Genomic DNA, 23,067 nt, shown 5'->3' with positions numbered 1-23,067 from the left:
ACCTGAATCTCCATCCACCCACTGATCGCAGTCCCATGCAGCACCTGTGCCTGTCCAACACAAGGCTCCGCTCACTTTTGATTTCAAAACCATGGTCGCAGTAAGGATTCTTCTCAGCTCCCTCATCCTTTCTCCTTCCCCAATCACCCATGTCTTTCCCCCATCACTGCTGACCCCCCTGGCATCACCTTCCACCTCCCCACTGTCACCTACCAACCCAAACCCTTCTTTTCCCAAGATGCCCAGGTCAACGTGTATATTCCCTACCTTCCTGAGAATCCCACCCCCATTCACATTAACCTCCCCAGCCTCCTCCTTCCCACCCCCAGGGTGCATGTCTGCCTCCAAGTCCCCACCAACTACCCTCGCCGTCCCTTCTACCACTACCGATGCACCCTCACTCTCCCACCCTTCTGGCTCATGCTGCCCCCCCTCATACTCATCATTCCCTCCTTCCACCCTCATCTACAGTTCAGTCCCCAGGAGGCAGTCATTGACTCCACAGGCCCCTCCCTTGCACGTTCACCTGGACATCACCCCACCCCACTTACTCCTTCCTCCATCCTTACTCCCTCCTCCATCCTTACTGTCTCCTTCCCCTGGACTGTTCCCCCCTCCAAACTCCATCCTCCCCAAACTCCTTCCCTTCAACCTTCCTCCCCCCTTACACTTACCTCCCCAGTTGCCACATTCTCCCCTGTTACACCGTCCTCCCCGTACTCCCTCCCCCCACCTCACCCCCTTCCTGACACCCTCATTCCCCTGCTCCCAACCTCACACCCCCCAACACCTTTGTTCCCCCTTCCCAACCTCACCCCACTCCAGTATGCTTTCCCCTCCTAGTCAAACTTAGACCTTGCTCTCCTACATCCCTACCCCTCCCCCACTGCCAGGTACACTTTCCTCTCCCACTCACAACTGGATCTTCCTCTCCACCCCACCCGACGATCATCCGTAGCAACCCATGGCCAAGGCTGTGGTGTTCTGAAACAGACCCCAGGCACCAACAGAGACTTCCCACCTTCTGTGAGCTGCTTCACAGTGAAGCCATGTCCATGAGAATCCAACCAGCATGCAATGCATGTGTTCCTCCAGGGTCTGGTAGCTGTAGAGCCCCAGCATCTGTCATAAGAACATAAGAAATGGGAGCAGGAGTAGGCCATTCGGCCCCTCAATCCTGCCAGCCATTCAATAAGATCATGGCTGATCTGCCCCAGGCCTCAACTCCTCTTTTGTGCCAGCTCTTCATAGCCCTCAGCTCCCCGATATTTCAAAAATCTATCTGCCTCTTCTTTAAATACTTTCAGTGATCTAGCCTCCACAACTCTCTGGGGTAGAGAATTCCAGACATTCACTACCCTCTGAGAGAAGAAATTCCTTCACATCTCACTTTTAATGAGTGCCCCCTTATTGTGTAACTATGTCCCCTAGTTCGAGATTCCCCCGCTAGTGGAAACATCTTCTCAACATCTACCCTGTCAAGCCCCCTCAGAATCTTGTACATTTCAATAAGATCACCCTTCATTCTTCTAAACTCTAATGAATAAAGACCTAACCTGTTTAGCCGTCCTTGATAAGTCAACCCCTTCATCCCAGGGATCAACCTAGTGAATCTCTTTTGAACTACCTCCAATGCCAGTATATCCTTTCTTAAATATGAGGACGAAAACTGTACACAGTACTCCAGGTGCGGCCTCACCAACACCCTGTACAGTTGTAACAAGACTTCCCTATTTTTAAACTCCATCCCCCTAACAGGCCAAAATTCCATTTGCCTTCTTAATTACTTGCTGCACCTGTATGCTAACTTTTGTGTTTCATACACAAGAATACCCAGATCCCTCTGTGCTGCACTCTTTTGGAGTCTCTCTCCATTTAAATAGAAGTCTGCCTTTTGATTTTTCCTACCAAAGTGCATGACCTCACAATTTCCTACATTAAGCTCCATCTGCCAAGTTTTTGCCCACTCACTCAAACTGTCCATATCCCCTTGCAGATTCCTTATGTCCTCATCACAACACGCTTTCGCTCCTCAGACGTCCACGATGCGAGCAAGGCCCCGACGGTGAGTCCCAACTTCTGCACATCACACTTGACAATACATGTTCTGCACCAGCATGTTTTCCATAAGACCATAAGACATAGGAGCAGAAATTAGGCCATTCAATCATGGCGGATAAGTTTCTCAACCCCATTCTCCCGCTTTCTCCCCGTAACCTCCCTGACGTGGGTGGTAAATTTGACTGGGGGGGGATGATTTCAGCGAGCAGGCAAGATGATGAGATGTAAATGCACTGAAATTAGGTTCCCGATGTTGGACAGCGGGAAAGGTGCCTGCCATTGATGGGGATAGCGGATGATTGCAAATTGGTTTCACGACGGCGTAAAACCAATTTTTGGCCTTCTCACCATATTGTCTGCTCACACCCGCCATAACACCCGACGCCAATGTGGGTGGGGGCCTCGGGGGGGATATTCCAGCCTCTGTCTTGTTTTTTGTTATTATTGGTGCTTGAGTAATAGCATCGAAGCTCTTAAGATATTGCATTTTTTATTAAATTTATTTAATGACTCTTTTTGTCATTAAGGTTGCAGGGTCCTGGCCTAGGTGGTTGAAAGGATGGTCACCAATGATGGAGCATCTAAAATCAGGAATGTGCAAGAGGACGGAATTAGCTGACCATGGATATCCTAGAGGGTTGTGGGGTTATAGAGGATTACAGAGGTAGGGAGGGGAGAGGCCATGGAAGCATTTGAAAATAGGGGTGAAAATTTAAAACTCAAGCTGTTGCTTGACTGGGAGCCAATGGTGAGCAAGATGAAAGACGAGCGGTGAATGGGGTTTGGTGCCAGTTAGGAAACAGACAGCAATGCCTAGCATGACCTCAAGTTTAAGGAGGGTAGAATGTGGGAGACCAGCCAGGAGTGCATCGGAATAGTTTATAGTCAATAGTGGTAACAAAGGCATGAACGTGAGTTTCAGCAGCAGATGAGCTGAGACAGGGACAAAATTGGATGATGTTACAGAAGAGCTAATAGACAGTATAACTTCTGGTACAAATATATGGTTGGGAGTAGGTGGGAGGGTACAATCAGATCCAGCCTTGAGGGGCTGAATGGCCTACTCCTGCTCCTAATTCGTATGTTTGTATGAATTTTTTTTAAATGCACTAAACAGCCATCTTCTTTCAAATCTTGTGATCTAGTTAATTCATAAGTATTCCATTTTTTCCAATATCCCCAAAAGGTTGAATTAATTTACTTGATATATTCCACCAGCATCAATTCATTTAGATTCTGTTCCTTACATCCCAAACCTGAGACTCGGGCAACTAACTGTGGCACTGCATCTGATTGGAGCACACTAATGAGAAAAGATTCTTAATTCTTTCAGCTCAATCCTCTTACTCTTCAGTTATTTCTGGACACATCACCCTGATCTGGAAATTCAAACCTCAGGGCAGTCCAGCCTGAGCAGCTATCCTGTGCATGAATTATTGTCTGCCACGTTCAAGGACATTACCTAGATCATTAGTTGGAACATTGAAGCTGTATAGAGCAGGTAGGTCTCTTTCATTTCGCCACACAGTTCGTCTGCATTCTGTACTCAGTATTTTAAGCTGCTGTCTCTGCAGTCTATAAGGAGAATAGAGTTTAATTTCTCACATCAGAGTAAGTCTTATTGCTGTGAGCCAAACTAATGGTGATCTGGCCACTGCTGCAAGTGGGAAATAAGTCATATCCCCCCGTTCTCATTATATTTTGCATCCATACCATATGTTAAACACTGAGCTGTAAAAGAAGTAGATATGGTTAATTATCTAACCCAGTAAAAATTTAAATGAATTTAGTGTTGACTATAGCGTGAATTATTGATCAGTTTTAAGTTTAAAAGCCTAGTACAACACTGATTAGCGCCACAGTCACTTACTGTGTTTTTAGAATTCCTCTAATTTTGCATATTTATTCATGGTTGGCTGCAAATCATAGTCACTAGTGTCAAAATCTGTGTAACTTTCTAAAGGTAGTGTGGTTTGTTACTGTTATTATTTACTGAGGCTGTGAGGTCTCCTCCATAATTCTACAATCCCTTTTACCAAGGGATTGGGAATACAGTATTCATATGTGACATTGGCCTTTTGTTAATGAACATAATTGTGGGAGCTCAAAATAATTTCAGATCACCATTCCTTAATGTACTTCCTTAAATCTAATATTACAAATCTTAAGAGATAATTTTTCCTTCATTGCAGGATGTGGCATTTTTTTAAACAGCAATGCATGTTATATTACCAGAGGAACAATTCAATTCTTAGCTCTTATATAACGTCCGATAAAACAAATTGACAACTTCTGCCTCAAATTTCATAATGGACATCATAGGCCTAAACGATACTTCAAGCACTTCTGTTCAAAACAGAATTTATGTAAACTTAATTGGCACAAACATTCTGCAACTGGTAAAGGTTTGCAACACATTGCAAGGTAGATTTGGTGATAATTCAGCTCACAAATGAAAATATGATTTGGAAATCTAGATGAAATATTATGGCAGTTGAAGTGTATGAGGATGTTTTCTGTTTGCACAATGGCAATGGGTGTTTAAATTGATGGTAAAGCAATGGGAAATGCATTGAAACCATCTTCCCTTTGCTGCATTGCTAACTGCTTTCCATAAGTTTAGAAGAGACTTGTCAATATTTTTAATAATGCCTGCTGCTGCCTACTAAAGTCTTGCCAATGAGCTTTGCAGAAAATGCAGTCACTTCAGCTGGGGAAAATAAAAGAAATCACACAGCAGTTACTCACTCAGCTGGAATTCATAGGGAAGCAGCTAAACTCCTTTGTGGAGCTTTTTTACTCCACAGGATATTTGCTGTATTTGAAACTGGTGTTGTTAAAATAAACAAAAAGTGGTAAAGCCCAGGGTTTTTACAATGAAATAAATCCCACTTTTTTTTTACATCAGCTGTGGGCTGTGTTGGCCATTTTTATGAATCTCTAATCTAAACATGCAACACAAGTTAAAACAGAAAAAAGAATTTCAATTGACATTATGGTGAGAATCCTCGGCTTGGCGAGCAGGAGCAGGGCCCGCTCATCAAGGCGTAAAATGACGTGGGGTGACGCCTTGCATGCGTCCCGATGTCACCCCACGTCATTTTACACTTTTGCAAGCGGGCCCCACCCCAGCTCGCCACGCTGAAGATTCTCCCCTATGCTTTTTTGAGTCATTTAGGTGTGTGATGGCATCATGCTGAAAGAACAAAGAGCTGTTCTGTTTGATCTCCATCACACACTAACAATTTTACAGTCGTTTTGTAACTAGTATCATCCTTGACTCAGCATTCTCACCTCTGAGTCAGAATGTCATGGGTTCAAACCCCACTCCTGAAGCTTGAGCATATCATCTAAGTTGACATTTCAGTGGGTTACTGAAGGTGTGCTGCACTGTTGGAGGTGCCCACTTTCGCATGAAATGCTAAATCTAGGCTTTGCCTGCCCTCTCAGGTGGACGTAAAATATTCTATAGAGCTATTCAAAGAAGAGGAGAGAGTTCTCTTGGTGTCTGAGCTTCTCTCTCAACCAACATTACTAAAAACAAATGATATGGTCATTTATCTCATTGTTGTTTATTGGAGCTTGGTGTGCTCATATTGACTGCTGCTATTCCTGACATTACAACAGTTTAATTGTCTGTGAAATATTTTGGAACATCACAAGGACATTACAAGTACTATATAAAAACAAGTTCTTTCTTTATAGTTTGTTAACTATTCTTCACAGTTTACCACTACAGGACACTCTGTTCTACTAAAAGTTCAACAACATTAGTTGTTTAATGTAGAGTTTAATAGGAATCAGCACATGCCAATGTCAACAGCCCAAGGGGATCGAAAAACATGTATTTGTTAACCCTCAACTGCTTGCTTCACAATTTCATCCTTCCTCTTTGCCAAGCAGCAATTTTAAAAGTATTAATAATTCTGGGGTTGATTGTGTATATTTTAAAATTTAAAATCTTGATCATTGATCAAATGAATTCCATGGAGAAGTTGTTGGTTCTTCAAATTTCTGAATTAAGTCTGGGGAAAGAGAAGCAAAATATCCTCATTTTCCACTAATTTCCAGTTAATTAAATATATAATTGTAAAAGGTTTTATGCTAATTTTTGTCCCAATCAAGTGAAGATCTAGCCATCACTGAGATAATCCAAGGCTGTTGCATTCTTCAGATCTTAACACTGTGATATTTTGGCACTCATTGATCCAAAATCAAATTCCTCTTCACTGGCTTATGGGAGTCAACTAGACTATAGTCCCAAACCTATGGAAGACCCCCAAACCCAGCCAGGTGCTGGGATCTCCAAACTCAGAGTTGCCATATTTCTATGCTACACTGAAAAATATCACTCAACCAGTGGTTACACATTCTAACTCACCCAAAGATCAAAATAGGTCAGGTAGGTTTTGGAAATTTTGCCCATGGAAATGGCATAGAAGAAGTCTGATACCCTGTAAAATAGCATTCAGAACATTATGATTCCAATGAGCCAAGCCAAGGATTGAATGACACCGGAGCAGTCAGTCATTCCACACATAATGAGCCAGGTCAGGTTTTCAGAGGGGCCATTAACAGAATTCAGGCAACCCTTCAGCTGAATGGAGGAAAAACTGGAACGAGAATAGCTTGGGCTATTCTTACACATAACTATAGACCAGCATTGGAAGGGTCCAGGTGTGCATTTGGCACTCACCTGCATTGTGCTGTTTTGGCACTTAAACATTGGAACATAAGAACAGGAGTAGGCCATTTAGCCCCTTAAGTCTGTCCCACCATTCAATGAGATCATGGCTGATTTGCAACCTAACTCCATATATTTGCCAATGGTTCATCAGGAATTCCTACCTTTTACAAACCCATAGTCCATGGCTCCTTAGATAGCACCTTCCAAACCCGCGGCCGCTACCATCTAGAAGGTCAAGGGCAGTAGACACATGGGAACACCACCACCTGGAAGTTCCCCTCCAAGTCACTCACCATCCTGCCTTGGAAATATATCACCATTCCTTCACTGTCGCTGGGTCAAAATCCTGGAACTCCCTCCCTAACAGCACTGTGGCTGTGCCTACACCACGTGGACTGCAGTGGTTCAAGAAGGCAGCTCACCACCACCTTCTCAAGGGCACTTAAGGATGGGCAATAAATGCTATCCTAGCCAGTGATGCCCACACCCATGAATGAATTAAAAAAATTGCTGGCTCTCTTTAATCAACTGAAAACTTTGAAGGTGTTCAGTCACCTTGCTCTTAGGGCAGGATTTTTGGCTGAGCAGGCAGGCGCGTGCCCGACCCGCTCGAGCATGAAATAGCATATGATGACATCGGGCAAGTGTCCCGACATCATCGCACACTTGTGTGATATTTCGGTTGGCTGGTGTGTGCTAAGCTCAGAAGCATGCCCGCTGACAATTAAGAGGGCAATTAAGCCCATTAATTGTGCAATTAACAGAGATTTTTTGCTGCCCGTCCAACCTTACGGTTGGTGGGTGGGCGAATCTGCCCGGCAGCCTTTGCATTTTTCAGGAAACTTCACCCACAGGCGGGATGAGATTTCTGTGATAAATTAAAATTAAAATAAATTTCTGTGGACAGCATTTTCATTACCTACATTTTCAGGTGACTGATTATGAGGCTTGGACACTTTTTTCCGGTTTCTGTGACCTTTACTTTAGTTTGTTCAGGTCTTCAGCTCTCTGAGGCAGCTCTCTGCTTTCTGGGAGCTTTCTGTGAGTGCTTGTCTGACTTCAGCGTTCACCCTCCTCCAGCCCCCACATCAGCAGCGCTGAGCTTTTCAGCGCGCACCTCACGCTGGCTGGTTGTTAATTGACCAGCCAGCGTGAATTCGCGGTAGGGGCCAATCACGGACGGTGGTTCGTTCCCTGGCCAATCTCGGACCTGCCCGACCTGTCCGCCCTTAATTATAGATTCCAGCAATTTCTCAAAAACAGATGTTAGGCTAACCGGTCTATAATTCTCTGATTTCCCTCTCTTACCTTTCTTAAATAGTGAAGCAGCATGCACAGTTTTCCAATCTAACAATTTACAAATCAAGAGAACTTTGAAAGATTATGGTTAGAGCATCTGAACATAGGAACATATGACTTAGGCTCAGAAATAGGCCATTCAGCCCTTTGAGCCTGCCCTGCCATTCAATAAGATCATGGCTGATCTGGTTGTGGTCTCAACTCCACTTTTCTGTCTGCCCCCCCTTGGCTCCCTTATCTAACAAAAATCGGTCTAACTCTGCCTTGAATAAATTCAATGACCCAGCCTCCACTGCTTTCTGGGTAAGAGAATTCCACATGCCAACAACCCTCAGGTGGAAAAGAATTCTCCTCATCTTAAAAGGGAGAATTCTTCTTCTTAAATTGTGTTCTATGGCTCTAGATTCCCCCACAAGTGGAAATATTCTCTCAGTATCTACCCTATCAAGTCCCCTCAGGATCTTATTTGTTTCAATTCTTCTAAACTCCAATGGGTTTAGGTCTAACACATAAGATAAGCCCTTCATCCCAGGAATGAGTTGAGTGAACCTTCTCTGAACTGCTTATAACGCAATTATATCTTTTTTTCCCAATAAGGAGACCAAAACTGTACACAGTAATCCAGAAGTGATCTCACCAGGGTTCCCCAGCTACAGTAAAACTTCTTTACTTCTATATTCCATTCTCCTTGCAATAAACACCAACATTCCGTTTGCCTTCCTAAACACTTACTGTACCTGCATACTAACTTTTTGTGATTCATGTTCCAGGACACCCAGATCCTTATGTACCACCAAGTTTTGCAATGTCTTTCCATTTAAATGATATACTGCTTTTCTTTTCTTCCTGCCAAAGTGGACAAGTTCGCATTATACTCCATCTGCCAAATTTTTTGTCCGCTCACTTAACCTGTCTGTATTCCATTGCAAACTCTACCTCCTCGTGACAACTAATTTTCCTACCTATCTTGATGTCATTGGCAAAATTAGCTACCATACATTCAGTCCCTTCATCCAAGTCATTGATATAGATTGTAAATGGTTGAGGCCCCACCACTGATCCTTGTGGCACTCCACTAGTTACAGCTTGCCAACCTGAATAAGTCACATTTATTCCTCTTATTATATCTCTGTTCACGCCTACTTCCCTCAAAAGCCTGGGTTGGAAACTATCTGGTCCGGGGGATTTGTCACTCTACTGTGTCATTATTTTGTTCATTACTGTTATTTACTTTAATTTTGGCAAGACACCATCTCTAGTTCAATATTAGTTTCCTTGGGATATCCAACATGCTATCCTCTTCCTCCACTGTAAATACTGATGCAAAGTAATTATTCAACATGTACATCATTTCCATGTTTACATTGACAATGTCACCGTTATCAGTTTTCATGGGACCCATGTTGCTCCTGGCAACCCTCTTTTTCCTTATATAATTATATTTAAAAAAGTGTTGCTTTACATGTCCTTTGCAAGTTTTTTTTTTCATATTCACTTTTTGTTGCTCTTACTATCTGTTTTGTTACCCAACATGCTGCTCTTTGAATTTCTCTCATTCACCAGGATCTGGCTTTTTCTTTGCACTTCTATCTGCTTTCGCTTTGAGTTTTAGGTTGTTTCATTACCTCTTTAGCTGCCCATGGCTGTGTTTCTTTGTTGTGGAAAGCAGAGCTTTTTTCCCTTAGGGGTAGAAGCTGGTTCTGTATCACATTAAATTCTTTCTTGAACATCTGCTGCCCCCACCCCTTCCGCCCCCCCACACACACCCTCCGCCCCCCCCACAGCCCACAATTAACTTCTGTCATTCTACCCATTGTCAGATTTGACAAGTTTACTGTGCACAGTCTCTATCTCACTCCATTAAACTAAGACTCAAGAACATTGACCTGGTTCCACACACAAACACACACCCAGCAACAGAACTAAATGTTTTCTCTCATTCGTAAACATCTGGCATTTTGACTGTGAGGGGGGTTTAAACCTCAACGTGGTTAACAGGTACTGAAATGCCACAATGTTAACTCAGGACAAGTGAAACAGATTTTTTGCTGCCTTACCAATGATATTAAATCTACACATAGTAGGGAACAGAATAAAACAAAATCAGGCTTGTTTGTACAAGTTTGACCTTGTGTCATTATCAGCTTTCAAAGCAGAGCCAAGATAAACAGAATTGAATGGGTGTGTCACTCGGGCTCTGGTCCTTCCTAACAAATCCGAGAACTAGATATCATCTGCTGATGGAAACAGGAATCTCTACACTTACATCAGCAATTTAAGGGGATATATTTGCTGTTTTGTAAAGCAGCATGATTATAAAATAGAAAAAAATTAAGGCAATGATCTTACAAGATGGTTATTAAGGTAATTGCAGCACTGTGTTTTGAAAATATGCTTTAAATAATTGAAGCACTGTTAAACCAGACTTTAAATTTTCCTCCACTACAACATTGGTTCATCATGAAACAGAAAAACTTTCTCAAATCAGAGAGTTGGGCTTAAAGCCATTTGGACAATCTACTGTGTTACTTAAGTGCTTCACTCTTCATTGTGTTCCCACAATGTGCAACATGGTATTAAAGTCCAGATTAATCTTAGTATTTTGATTTATTATTTTAAGAGAATTTTGTATCACTGAATGATTTTTAAAGTTGCAATGCTTACATGTTTTTCAATGAAGTGAAAATACAGGTCAATTTAAGAAGACTCTCAAATGTCACACTCTCTCAAACTGAGATATTAATGCTCTGGGTTAATAAAAATGGGTTCACCAGCCAGGCAAAGTAAAATGTTAGCAATAGGATTGGCTTTATTTAGTTTGGTTGAGAACTTAATTGTGGCACTTATGAATCATGTGGGCTCTTTCTTGCATTTGTTCACTGCAGTGTTACTTGGCAGAGGCTTGCTGAACACTTAACTGAAAAGGATCAGTAAGACAAGTTACTTACGGATTGTGAGAAGTTACATTGCATCCCTGCGGGTAAGAGTCTGAAGATAGCACAGACATGGACAACAAGTCATTCCTATTATTTTGTGAACAGTGGCTTTATTTTTAAATGTTGTTATCGTAAAGAAAAATCATAAAATAGTTAATCTCTCTGCACTTTAAAAGGAGCTGCCACTTTCCATTATGTTCTCAGTCGTGCTCCTTCTGAAGTAAATGAGGGATACACTTGTAGTCAAATGGAACATCGTCCCACACATATATTTGGCTCAACAGGTTTATTGTCATTGTCTTCAGTCCCTGCTACAAACTTGCTCTCTTCAAATCTCTTCACTAATGTTGTGCCTCTCAAAACCACAAATTAAATGCATCATTAAAAATGTTCAAATTAATTGCTTTATGATAAATCAAGTAAAAGCGAGTGCAATAAAATATACAAACCAATATGATACTAATTCTGACTATGACTATGGTCAGAATTTTCTGTGCCCGCTGGAGTCGGGCATGCTCGGTGGCGTGAGCGGATAATATGGCAAGAAGGCCAGATATTGGGTTCACAACATTGTGAAACCAGTTTTTCGATTGTCCGTTCAGCCCGTCGATGGTGGGCCGTAAGTCTCACCGTCGGGAACCTCATTGTAATACATCCGCATATCATTATAAGGCCAACCCACTGGAATCATTCCCCCACCCCCACTGGATTGTCCATCCACATCGGCGGGAAAACACACCAGTGCAGAACCACGTCTTAACAAGTGTGACGTGCAGAAGTCGGAACTTACCGCCAGGGCCTTACTCACATCGCGGACACCCAAGGAGCTGAAAATGCTGGAGGCCAACAGCAACGACACACTGGAGGAATGCCCATGTCATGCTGGGTGGATTCTGAAGGACATGGCTCTGCAGCGAAGCAGCTCACAGGGATGGAAAGTCGCCGTTCAGGGTCTGCTCACAACAGATGATGGTTGAGGGGGTGGAGAGGAAGGTCCAGCTGTGCTTGGGAGAGGAAGATATACTGGGGAGCGGGAGAGGAAGGTCTAGGATCGGCTGGGGGAGGAAGAGGGGTCAGGATGGGGTGAGGTTGGGAGTGGGGGGAACAAAGGTGTCGGGAGGGGTAACATTTGTGGGGGGGAATGAAGGTGTTGGGGGGGGTGAGGTTAGGAGGGTGGGGGAAAGAAGGTGTCGGGAGGGAGGTGAGGGATGGTGTGAAGGTGTTGAGGGGGTGAGGTTGGGAGGGGGTGAACGAACATGTCGGGGAGGGAGTTGGCGGGGATGGAGTATGGGATCGGATGGAGTAATGGGGAGAAGACGGCAACTGGGGAGGCAGGTATAAGGCGGGGGTTGGAAGGTAAGGGACGGAGTTCGGAGGGGGGAAGGAGTTCGGAGGGGGGACTGAGTATGGAGAGGGGAGGAGGTCCAGGGAGAGCAAAGAGTGCGGAGAGGCGAGGGGAGAAGGAAGGAAGGGTGGACGGAGAAGTAAGGGTGGAGGAAGAAGTTGGAAAGGGGGAAGGAGTAAGGCTGGAGGAAGAAGTAAGGCTGTAGGAAAGGGTCAAGGGGGGGATGGACTAAGGGTGGCAGAAGAAGTATGGGTGTCTGAAGGAGTCAGAAAGGGGGAAGGGCTAAGTGTGGGGTGGGGGGGGGAGTCTGGGGTGGAGGGGTGGGGGTGCTGGTAGTCTGGGGTGCGGAAGGGGTTCCAGGGGGGAAGTGGTCCAGAGGGGGGGGATGTCCAGGTGAATGTGCAAGGGAGGGGTCTGTTGGGTCCATGACTGCCTCCTGGGAAGTGAACTGAGGGTGGGTGTGTGGAACGAGGGAATGGTGAGTATGACTGAGGGCAGAGTGAGATGATAGGGTGGGATGGTGAGAGTTTGATAGTATCGGTAGAAGGGACGGAGAAGGTGGTTGGTGGGGACTCGGAGGCAGACACGGCCCCTGGGGGTGGGAAGGAGGAGGTCGGGTAGGTTAACGTGGATGGGGGTGGGATTTTCGGGAAGGAAGGGAATGTGCATGTTCACCTGGACATCCCCGAAGGAAAAGGGTTGTGGCTGGTAGGTCACGGAGGGGAGGTGGAAGGTGATGCCAGGGGGGTCAACAGTGATGGGGGAAAGAAATGGGTGACTGGGGGAAGGGAAAAGATGGGGGAACGAATGAAGAAACTGAATCAGGACCATGCTGCCTAAATTGAAAGAGAAACGTGAGCCGTGCTGGGTGAGATCAGGTGCTGCATGAAGCTCAGAAAGGTCCTGCCACACACACACTTTTCCCTCCAGAATCACACGTGGGCCAGCTGCTCCCTCTGCAGTGACAGAGGACGAGGTTGAGGGGCTCACAGGCAAAGGGGACTTGGAGGGAGAGGACAGCCTCTGAGATTCCTCAGTGGATGACCCAGGGGTGTCCAGCTGCTGCTCCTCCTCCCTTTGGGTTAACGAGGGCCCCAGACTGACTTTTTGAGGGGAAGGAGCACCTGGAGGGATGTCGAGGTGTCCCGTTTCCCTCTCATGTTGCCACTGCAGGAACTCACCCATGGCTCCTGCGATAGAGTGCAGGTCTGCACACATCTCCGTGTCCTGCTGGACCAGCGTCTGCATGGCGTCCACCATCCTCCCCATGGAGGCCTCCATATGTGCAGATGTGGGCACCACTTCATCAGAGAGCAGGCGGATGCACTCCTCTGACTCACGAAACACTCTGTTGAGGGCTTCCAACAGGCCTGCGTAATGTTCTCACGCCTTCTGCTGACTCTCCAGGATGAGTCGGAGGGCTGAATCCAGAGGCTCGTCATCTGACTCGGGCCTCACAGATGCATCTTCCCTAGCAGCCCTCTGAGTGCGGGGGGCTAGGCTAAACTTGCCTCCTCCTGCTTTGGTCGCATGTCCATGTGGTGACTACCAGAGATTGTGAACCCGAGCCTGCCCTAGATCTAGGTCCCACCGAGGTGTGTCTCTCTCCGCTGGTGGAGGGTGTGGGTAAGTGCTGTGATGGATCTTCCAGGCTGCTTATTTCCAGCACTTTAATGGAGGAGGAGTCCTCTTTGCTGGAGCTGAGGACGTGGATGGAGCTGAGGGACTGGCTGGCTGAGGGTGTCAGTCGCTTAGCAGAGCTCCCTGTGAACCAAAGTAGATTAATGCATGGCAGCAGAGTCAAAAGCAGGAGAGAGCGCACTGATAGTTACGTTGAGAGAGGGATGATGTGATGCAGTGTCCTCACGTGGGTGTTCGCTCCTGGCCTCACTGTCGCCACAGGCATGGTCTATATCCTCATCAGTCAGCGCGATCATGTTCCTCAAAGTGAGTGAGGGGCCTAATGTGGGCCACTCCAACCCTGGTCTGGGACCTCTCCCTGCTGATGTGAGCCAGCTTCTTCATGAAAACAGATGGAGAGATTGTGAGCAAGAGGCATGGCACTGCCTGGAATGTTTGTGTGGTGAGATGAGATGGGATGAGGCCACAACCGCGAGAGGATATGAGCCTGATGGAGATGTGAGGGTGTGTGTGAGAGTTAGTGATGTTGTCCCTTGAGGTGTGAGATTCCTGTGGATGTGTGATGGGTTTGTGAATTGAGAGTGATGAGAAGTGTGAGTTACCCTAGCAGAACACATGAGACCATTTATCCTGTAGTGGCTCTGGATGGCTGTCCTCTTCTGCAGGGCATTAGCGCTGACCACCACCTCTCATGCTTGATTGGTAATGCCGCTGTCCCTTCTGCGGCCAGAGCAGGGGGTAGAGGACGTTATGGCGGGCCGCCACTGCATCCAAAAGGCATTTGAGGGACACGTCACTAAATCGGCAGTCTTTTTGCCTTTCGGGGCCATCCTGGCTTCTGTTCAGCAGTCCTGGGCTGGAAGCACTGAGAGGTGTGCATGCGGCTGCACTTTAAATATGGCGCCTGGTGTGATGAAGCGACCAGATGATGGTGTGGTGGGCAAATGATAGCCGGCCCACCATTGAAACTGCGTGTTTCCCGGGAATGCATAATTAAGCGGCAGGTTTGGGACGATACGGCATGAGAAGCCGCCATTGTGGCCAGCAGGTAAAACATCGGTTTCCCTGCCCGCTACCACACTTAGTGCAAACCTGGGACAATCCCGCCTCATCAGTTCCCTTGTTATGAGTTTTGCAAGTTGTCTATGGCTGTTAGACCTGGGCGAATATATTTACAAGCTCCAGGGGAACTAAATTGTCAGTCATGTTTGGCTTTCCTCCAGCCAGAGCATGTCATGTTCCTGGGGGAAAAAATAAGAAATAGCTATGAATACACAGTGAGTCTGTCAGCATCTGAAAAGGAAAAAGGCAGATTATGATGCATAGTATTTCATGGAGGGAACACATTCACCACATCATAAGCGATCTTGCCACTTCACAGATGCTGACTTATCTGACTCATTTTGTTGTAGCATCTTCAGCGTTCATATGCTCCAATAAATTTTCAATCATATTGCCAAGGAACACAGTTAAAATGAAAGTGGGACTATCAGCAACAATTAAATATTCTTGAGCAGTTTCTATTTAGCTGGAGTGTTCTTCTTTAGAAAGAGTGACAAAAGATAGAAGAAACCCATGATAAAATGCAGACAACCTACCAGAATGTGGCATTTGAGGTTTGTTTAAAACCTCCAAATGTTGACTGAACTTTCTAGTTTTACATATGCACATTCGTACCAAGGAGAGAGAAAGCACAAGAGAGAAGTAGGAGAGAGAGGGAAAAAAAAGGAGAGAAAGTAGGTGTGTGTGAAAACAGGAGAGAGAGTGAGTGTGAAATAGGAGCGAGATAATTTACACTTGACTACATGCAGTATGTGTCCAGGGATTTGTGTTAAGTGAGGAGAGGACATCTTCAATTGTATAAGGATTTGAAATGTGCCTGTCTGATCAGAGAAGATTGAATGCTGTAAACTGTCTTACATTTGTTGACGTACGCCACTGTCAGACAGTGTATGTAGGTTAATTGGGTATTAATAGATTAGCAGATTATCCAATTTATTCTTTGTGTTGTCATGCAAAACAACTTGCTCTGACATAAATCGAAAAATAGAATACTGCAGATGCTAGAAATCTGAAATAAAAACAGAAAATGCTGGAAATACTCATTCCATCTCTCCTGTCTGTCACCCTATCACAGATTTGTCCTTGTCCCACCCATCTCTTGCTCAAAACCTATTATGGTTGGGATTTTCCAGCCCTAGCAGTTAAGGACAATCCTGGCAGTGGGCAGGGCAGAAAATCCCACCCTATGTCTCTAACTTTTCCCAGTTTTAATGCAAGCTGATCAACCTGAAACCTCAGGGGTCTCAACTGCCAGTGTGAGACCTACGATGTCTCCACTTGGAAGGCCCATCAGTATTAAGTGCCTCTCAGGTACTTAAGTGGCCCTGGCCGGCCTCCTCTGGGATCAAGAAGCATGGGGGTGGAAATCCCACTTTCGAGAGCTGCCAGCTAATCAGACGTCTGCAGCTCCTTTGCTCTCCCACCAGCATCACCAGCAAGGCAGTGGCTGCTGTGGGAACAACTGGCCACTGAAGGCCAGGATCAAGGAGCTACCCAGACCAGAGGTAAGTTGTGGTGGTGTAATAGCACCTTCTTGTGGCCATTTGTGTAATTACGTATATACTGTCAAACCGGAATAAACTAGTTTTTAGTCAGGTACTTTTGAAGTCCATGTACTGCATACAGTCTCTTTTCTGTCCTGCAAAAAAATCACAGTCTGACAATGAGATGAGATTGTGGATGTCTCAACACTTTGCCAAACGTGGGGGGTCTGTTCACAATGTTGTCAGGAAGGCAGATATTTTCAAAGTTAGATCTGACAAATGCTTATCTGCAACTTGAGTTAAATGATGAGTCTAAGTCATATTTGCTTATTGTTACATCCATGGGTCTTCTTCAGTTTCATAGGCTGCCATTTGTGTTTCTTCAACCCTCGGAATTTTCCCAGGAGTGATGAACCAAATTTTGCAAGGAATTCAGGGAGCGGTGTGCTATTTGGCTGACATACTTATTTCAGCTCCAACTGGCAGAACCATGATGACAGGCTGCATAAGATGCTCCATGTTTAAAAAAGCATGGCGTTCAGGTGAAGGAAAACAAATGTGAAATGTTTCAAAATTCTGTGTAGTATTTGGGTCACAGGGTAGACACAGGTGGGTTACATCCTACCAAGAGTAAGGTTCAGGCAATAAGAAATGTGCCGCCCCCTCAGAATATCTCTGAGCTCAGATCTTTTTTAGGCTTAGTGAATTACTACAGTAAATTACATATGAACATATGAATTAGGAGCAGGAGTAGGCCATTTGGCCTTTTGAGCCTGCTCCGCCATTCATTATGATCATGGCTGATCTGATTTTGGCCTCAAACCCATGTTCCGCCTACCCCCTGATAACCTTTGACCAAATTTCATACTAAATTCATACCAAATTCAATTCATACCAAATTTGGCAACCTCATTGCAACCATTGAACGAACTTTCAAGGAAGGTTGAAATTGGACAAAGGTGTGACAAACCATTCCAGTTGTATAAAAGTAAATTGGTAGATGGTAGAATGCTTGTGCATTACAATGTGCTGTGATTGCTCATGTGTTGAATATTGGTGAGGAGAGACCAATTGCATCAGCCTCAATTACCCTCTGCGCCAGTGAGTGAAATGATGCTCAGATAGAAGGTGAAACATTGTCTTTGATTTTTGGAGTAAAAAGGTTTCAAAACCACTTGTATGGTCATGGGTTTTGCGATCAAAACTGATTGTAAGCCACTGACGGCTATTTTGAATCCAAAATCTCCAGTAGCCAAATTAGCTGCAGCCTGAATGCAGAGATGGGCTTTGATTTTATCTGCTTATCAATACGGCATTAAATACGGACGATCAGAAGATCCTTGTAATGCCGATGTGATATCTAGGTTACCATTCCCCTGAGAGGTAGAGCCAATAGGGAAGACGTATCTTTCTTTCACACATAAATGAGTTGCCAGTCACAGCAGGTGGCACTGGTAGAATTTTCCCATCGGTGAGCAGGGGTGGGGCCGCTGGCCGACGTGTAAAATGACGCGCGGTGACGTCTGGCAGGAAAGAAGTGGGAAGAATCAAATCAGCCTGATGAGTTAGATAGTTGGGATATGAGTAGTTATATAGTTATCCAATAGTTACTCCAACACCAGTTGTGCTTGAAACGAGTCCAAATCCAAGTCAGGGTCAGACAGACATGTGTGATGAAGTGGAAAGTTCAACTGAATGTCAAGGGGAAAATCAGTCTTTGTTGGAGAAAACGTCTCCTCTGAGTCAGACCAAGGTGAGTCAAGGTCCTTCCCCAAGTTCTGGAAGTTTGGATCAACAAAGGAGGTGTCCTCTTAGGAATAGGAAACCAGTAGTTAAGTTGGATTTGCAAATACAAAAACAAGATATGTACATAAGTTGTATGGAATTTTAGCTTTTGTGTAATATTTTCATTAAGGAGGGAGGAGTGTAATAACGCCCTCTTGTGGCCATGTGTGTGTGTGTATATATATATATATATATATATATATGTATGTACACATGCACAAGCACATGATGTATAATATATTTTATATATATATATATAGTCAAACCAGAATATACTAGTTTTCAGTTGGGTACTTTTGAACTTCATGTGCTGCACAGTCTCTTTTCCATTCTGCAAAGATATCACAGGCAGACGGGTTTTGTGGGCTGAGTGACGGGGGAGGTGGAAAGGGGTCAGCAGCACTGACAGGGGGATAGCTCTCAGCTGCCCACCCCCACTTCCTGATGCCAGATCCCTGTATAAGACATTGTGTGCCTTTGAATGAGGGACCACAAGAACTTGAATCGCGACCACAGGCCTTTCCACCCTGAACTTAATTTTGGCGGAGGAGGAAAGGCGGCAGAGTGCTTGTACGTCACACTCCCATCTTATTAATGTCATCCTCTCCTCCAAACAGCCATGAGGGCATAAAACTCCCATTAGCTCCATCTCTCTCCCCAATGATGCTTCCTGACCTGCTCAGTAATTCCAGCACTTTTTGATATGACATTAGGCTCCAGTGACACCTGTCTCTCTGTGCATCTACTTTGGACCTGTGTGTCTGTTTCCTTTCTCTTACTCATTTCCCTTTGTCCTTACTCCCTCTCTTTGACTCTCCTTTTACTCCAATTTGACTTCTCTTTGTTAGCTCAGGATTTTATTTGGTGCCTCTTCTTGTATTTTGTGACTCCCCTTGTCCTCTTCTTTTTCATTTTTCTTTCTCTTCTTTTACTGCTTTTCTCACTTTTGTTTTCTCTCTTCACCATTTTCCTTCTGAACTCTGTTTTGTCAGTCTTGTTTTGAATCTCTTCCTCCTGCTCTCTCTCTTCTTCTCTCTTGCCTTTTTACCTCTCCCTCTTTCCTGTTCTCTGTCTATCTCCCCCATTCACTATTATTCTTACTGGTCTTAAAATACTTGCTATCAGTCAAAGTTATCTTAACTTTTCTGAATAGTGTTGATTATTAATAGATTTTCTAAAATATATAGTGAAAGAAAACTCAAAAAACATGTATCCACACTGAACCAGGTCTTTCAGCCGGAATTTCCTGCCCCCATTGGCATCGGGAGTCATGGTGGGAGTGAGCAGACAACATGGCGAGCCGACCAAAAATCGGTTTTACGCCATCATGAAGTCAGTTTGCGATCGTCCACTCCACTCGTCAAAGCCAGGCGCCTTTCCTGCCATCCAACATCGGGAACCTAATTTCAATGAATATTCATCTCATCATCTCCCCACATAAAATCTACCACCCACGTCAGCAGGAAAACACACCAGCCCAGAACATGTCTTGACAAGTGTGACGTGAAGCAGAAGTCGGGACTTACCATTAGGGCCTTGCTCAGATGGTGGACATCCAGAAGCAGAGCATGCTGGAGCCCTACAGCTACCGGACCCTGGAGGAACATGTGCATTGCGTGCTGGGTGGATTCTCATGATCATGGGTCAATTCTCATGGTCATGGCTCTGCTGTGAAGCAGCTCACGGAAGATGGGAGGTCTCCACTGATGTCTGGAATCTGCTTCTGGACTTCAGGGTCTCAGACATGGGCTGCTAGAGATGATCGGTGAGGGTGGGGGAGAGGAACGTCCAGCTGTGAGTGGGAGAGGAAGGTGTACCGGGGGCAGGATGAGGTTGGGAGGGGGGAATGAAGGTGTCGAGGGTTGAGGTTGGGGGGGGGGAGCAAAGATGTCAGGAGGTGAGGTTGGGGGGGAACAAAGGTGTTGGGGGGTAAGGTTGGAAGGGGGTGGGAATATGCGGGGAGGAGGGTGTATCAGGGGAGAACGCGATACCTGGGGAGGTAGGTGTAAGCAGGGTGGAAGTTCAGAAGGGAGAAGGAGTTTGGAGGGGAGAAGGAATCTGAGGAGAGGAAGGAGTTTGGGAGGGGGGAAGAAGTCTGGACGGGCGGAAGGAGTCCGAGGGGAGGAAGGAGTAAGAGTGGAGGAGGGAGTAAGGGGGGATGTCCAGGTGAACATGCAAGGGAGGGTTCCGCAGAGTCAATGACTGCCTCCAGGGGAGTGAACTGAGGGTGGGCGTGGTAGAAGGGAATGGAGAGTATGAAGGGGGGCAGAGTGAGCCAGAAGGGTGGGAGGGTGAGGGTCCAATGGTAGCAGTAGAAAGGACGGCAAGGGTGGTTGATGTGGTCTTGGAGGCAGACAGAGACCCAGGGGGTGGGAAGGAGGAAGTTGGGAAGGTCTGTGTCGATGGGGGTGGGATTCTCAGGAACATAGGGAATGTGCACGTTCACCTGGACATCCTGAAAAGAAAAAGGTTGTGGTTGGTAGGTGATGGTGGGGAGGTGAGAGGTGATGCCAGGGGTGTTGACAGTGATGGGGGAAAGGACATGCGTGACCGGGGGAGGGGAAAGGATGGGGAAGCTGAGCAGAAATGTGACGACTACCATTTTTCTCAAATCGAAAGTAAGCGGAGCCTCATGTTGGGCAGGCACAGGTGCTTCATGGGGGTGTGATCAATGGGTGGATGGAGATGTAGGTCAGCTCAGATGGACAACTGAAAGAGAACCCCAGCAGGCAACATTGAAAATGCCTGGGACATTGAGATGTGTGTGATGGAGGAAGACTCCCCGTGCATGGGAGAGTGCTTGCATGAGGCTCAGAAAGACCCTGTCACACACACACTTCTCCCTCCAGAATCACTTGTGGTCCGGCTGCGTGCATTTGGTGGGCGGGGGATGCAGGGGGAGGACTCACAAGCTTGTAAATGAAGTTGAAAGATGCCATTACACATTACTCAGTGAAAGTGAATATATTTTTGGATTATAAGGTGATAAAATGTGTTCACTCATGCAACCAGTTGTGATCAGAAGTTCTTAACTTTTCTAAGCCTACCATTTCTTCCAGGCGCTGCCCTGACATCCGCAGCAGGGGTGGAGACAGCCTGTGCAATAGTTGCCCTGTTATCTCTGATGACTTCGGCATAGGTCCTCTGGGGAGCTGAAGCCCTGAGGGCCCCTGCTTGCTTTGGCTGTCCTCCTGTGGGCCAGCTGATCCCTCTGCAGTGACAGAGGATGAGGTTGAGAGAGTCACAGGGGACTCAGAGGGAGAGGATAGATTCTGAGGCTCCTGAATGGATGACCCAGGGGTGTCCAGCTGCTGCTCCTCCTCCCCTTGGGTGCCCGAGGGCCCCAGCCTGGCTCATTGAGGGGAAGGAGCACCTGGAGGGATGTCGAGGTGCTTTGTTTCCCTCTCACGTTGCCACTGCAGGAACTCGCCCTTGATTACTGCTGTGGAGTGCAGGTCTACGTGCATTTCTGCATCCTCCCCTTGGAGACCTCAATGTTCGCACATATGGGCACCACTTCATCAGAGAGCAGGTGGATGCACTCCTCCAACTCATGTGCCACTCTGTTGAGGGCTTCCAACAGCTCTGCGTGATGTTCCCCCACCTTCTGATGACTCTCCAGGATGAGTTGGAAGGCCGAGTCCAGGGGTTAGTCATCTGACTCAGACCCCACAGATGCCTCTTCCCCAGCAGTCTTCTGAGTGCTGGGGAGCTCGGCTGAACCTGCCTCTTCCTGCTGTGGTCACATGTCCGTGCGGTGACCACCCTGCTCTATATCCAGGTCCCACCAAGGTGTGTGTCTCTGCGCTGGTGCAGGGTGTGGGTAAGCGCTGTGATAGGACTTCCGGGCTGCTTATTTCCAGCTCTTCAATGGAGGAGGTGTCTTCTTGGCTAGAGGTGCATGGGCAGCAGATTCAAAAGCAGGAGAGAGAGCACTGAGTTGCATTGAGAGAGGGTTGATGTGGTGAGAGAGGGTCATATGGGTGTTTGCCTCCGACCTCACCATTGCCACAGGCACAGTCCATGCCCTAATCAGTCAGCGCAAGGGCACACTCCTCAAACTGAGTGAGGGGTCTAATGTGGGCCACGCCACCCCCTGGTCTGGGACCTCTCCTTGCTGTTGTCAACCAGCTTCACCTGCATGAAAACAGACAGAGTGTGAGCAGGGCACATGGCACTGTGTGGAATGTTTGTGTGGTGAGCGGAGCCATGGCCAGGATGAGGACGTGAGCTCCAGAGGATATGAGTCTGATGGAGATGTGAGGGTGTGTGTGTGAGCAGTTAGTGATGTTGTCCCTTGAGGTGTGAGATCCCTGTAGATGTGTGATGGGTTTGTGTGTGTGTGAGTTGGCAGTGATAAGAAGAGTGACTTACCCTGGTGGAACAGATGAGACCATTCATCCTCTTCCTGCGCTGGGTGGCTGTCCTCTTATGCAGGGCACTGACCACCACTGCCACCACCTCCCATGCTGTATTGGTGACTTTGCTTGCTGATCCTCACCCACAGCGGGGATAGAGGACTTCATGGCAGACCTCACTGTGTCTGTAGGCACTTGAGGGAGGCATCGCTAAATTTGGGGGCAGCATGTTTCCTCCCAGGGGCTTCCTATCCCTTGAAGGGTGCTAGCTCTGTACAGGGGCGACTTTTCAATACAGTGCCCGGTTTACTGAAGGCCTGAGGTGACAGTGGGGCAGGCAACTCAGAGACTGTCCCACGAGTGACCCAGCATGTTTCCCAGGAATGCATCATTTATCACACGCCAGGAA

General features: G+C 46.3%; 1 protein-coding gene across 2 annotated transcripts in view; it reads left to right on the top strand.

Annotated features, from left to right (window-relative positions):
• The first annotated feature begins 3,442 nt into the window (after positions 1–3,442).
• The window catches only part of LOC144692468 (phosducin-like), a 44,222-nt gene continuing 24,597 nt past the window's right edge, over positions 3,443–23,067 (top strand). Inside the window, exon 1 of one of the 2 annotated variants that reach the window (XM_078561370.1) lies at positions 3,443–3,562. The gene's annotated coding sequence lies outside the window, so the exon portion shown is untranslated. The remainder of the gene's footprint in view (positions 3,563–23,067) is intronic. The other variant, XM_078561371.1, reaches the window with a different exon arrangement.

The sequence above is a fragment of the Cetorhinus maximus genome, chromosome 17 (assembly GCF_964194155.1).
Source record: "Cetorhinus maximus chromosome 17, sCetMax3.hap1.1, whole genome shotgun sequence".
NCBI classification, from domain to species: Eukaryota; Metazoa; Chordata; class Chondrichthyes; order Lamniformes; family Cetorhinidae; genus Cetorhinus; species Cetorhinus maximus.
The sequence above is the reverse complement of the archived record's forward strand: the minus strand, read 5'-3'. Positions and strand labels throughout refer to the sequence as shown.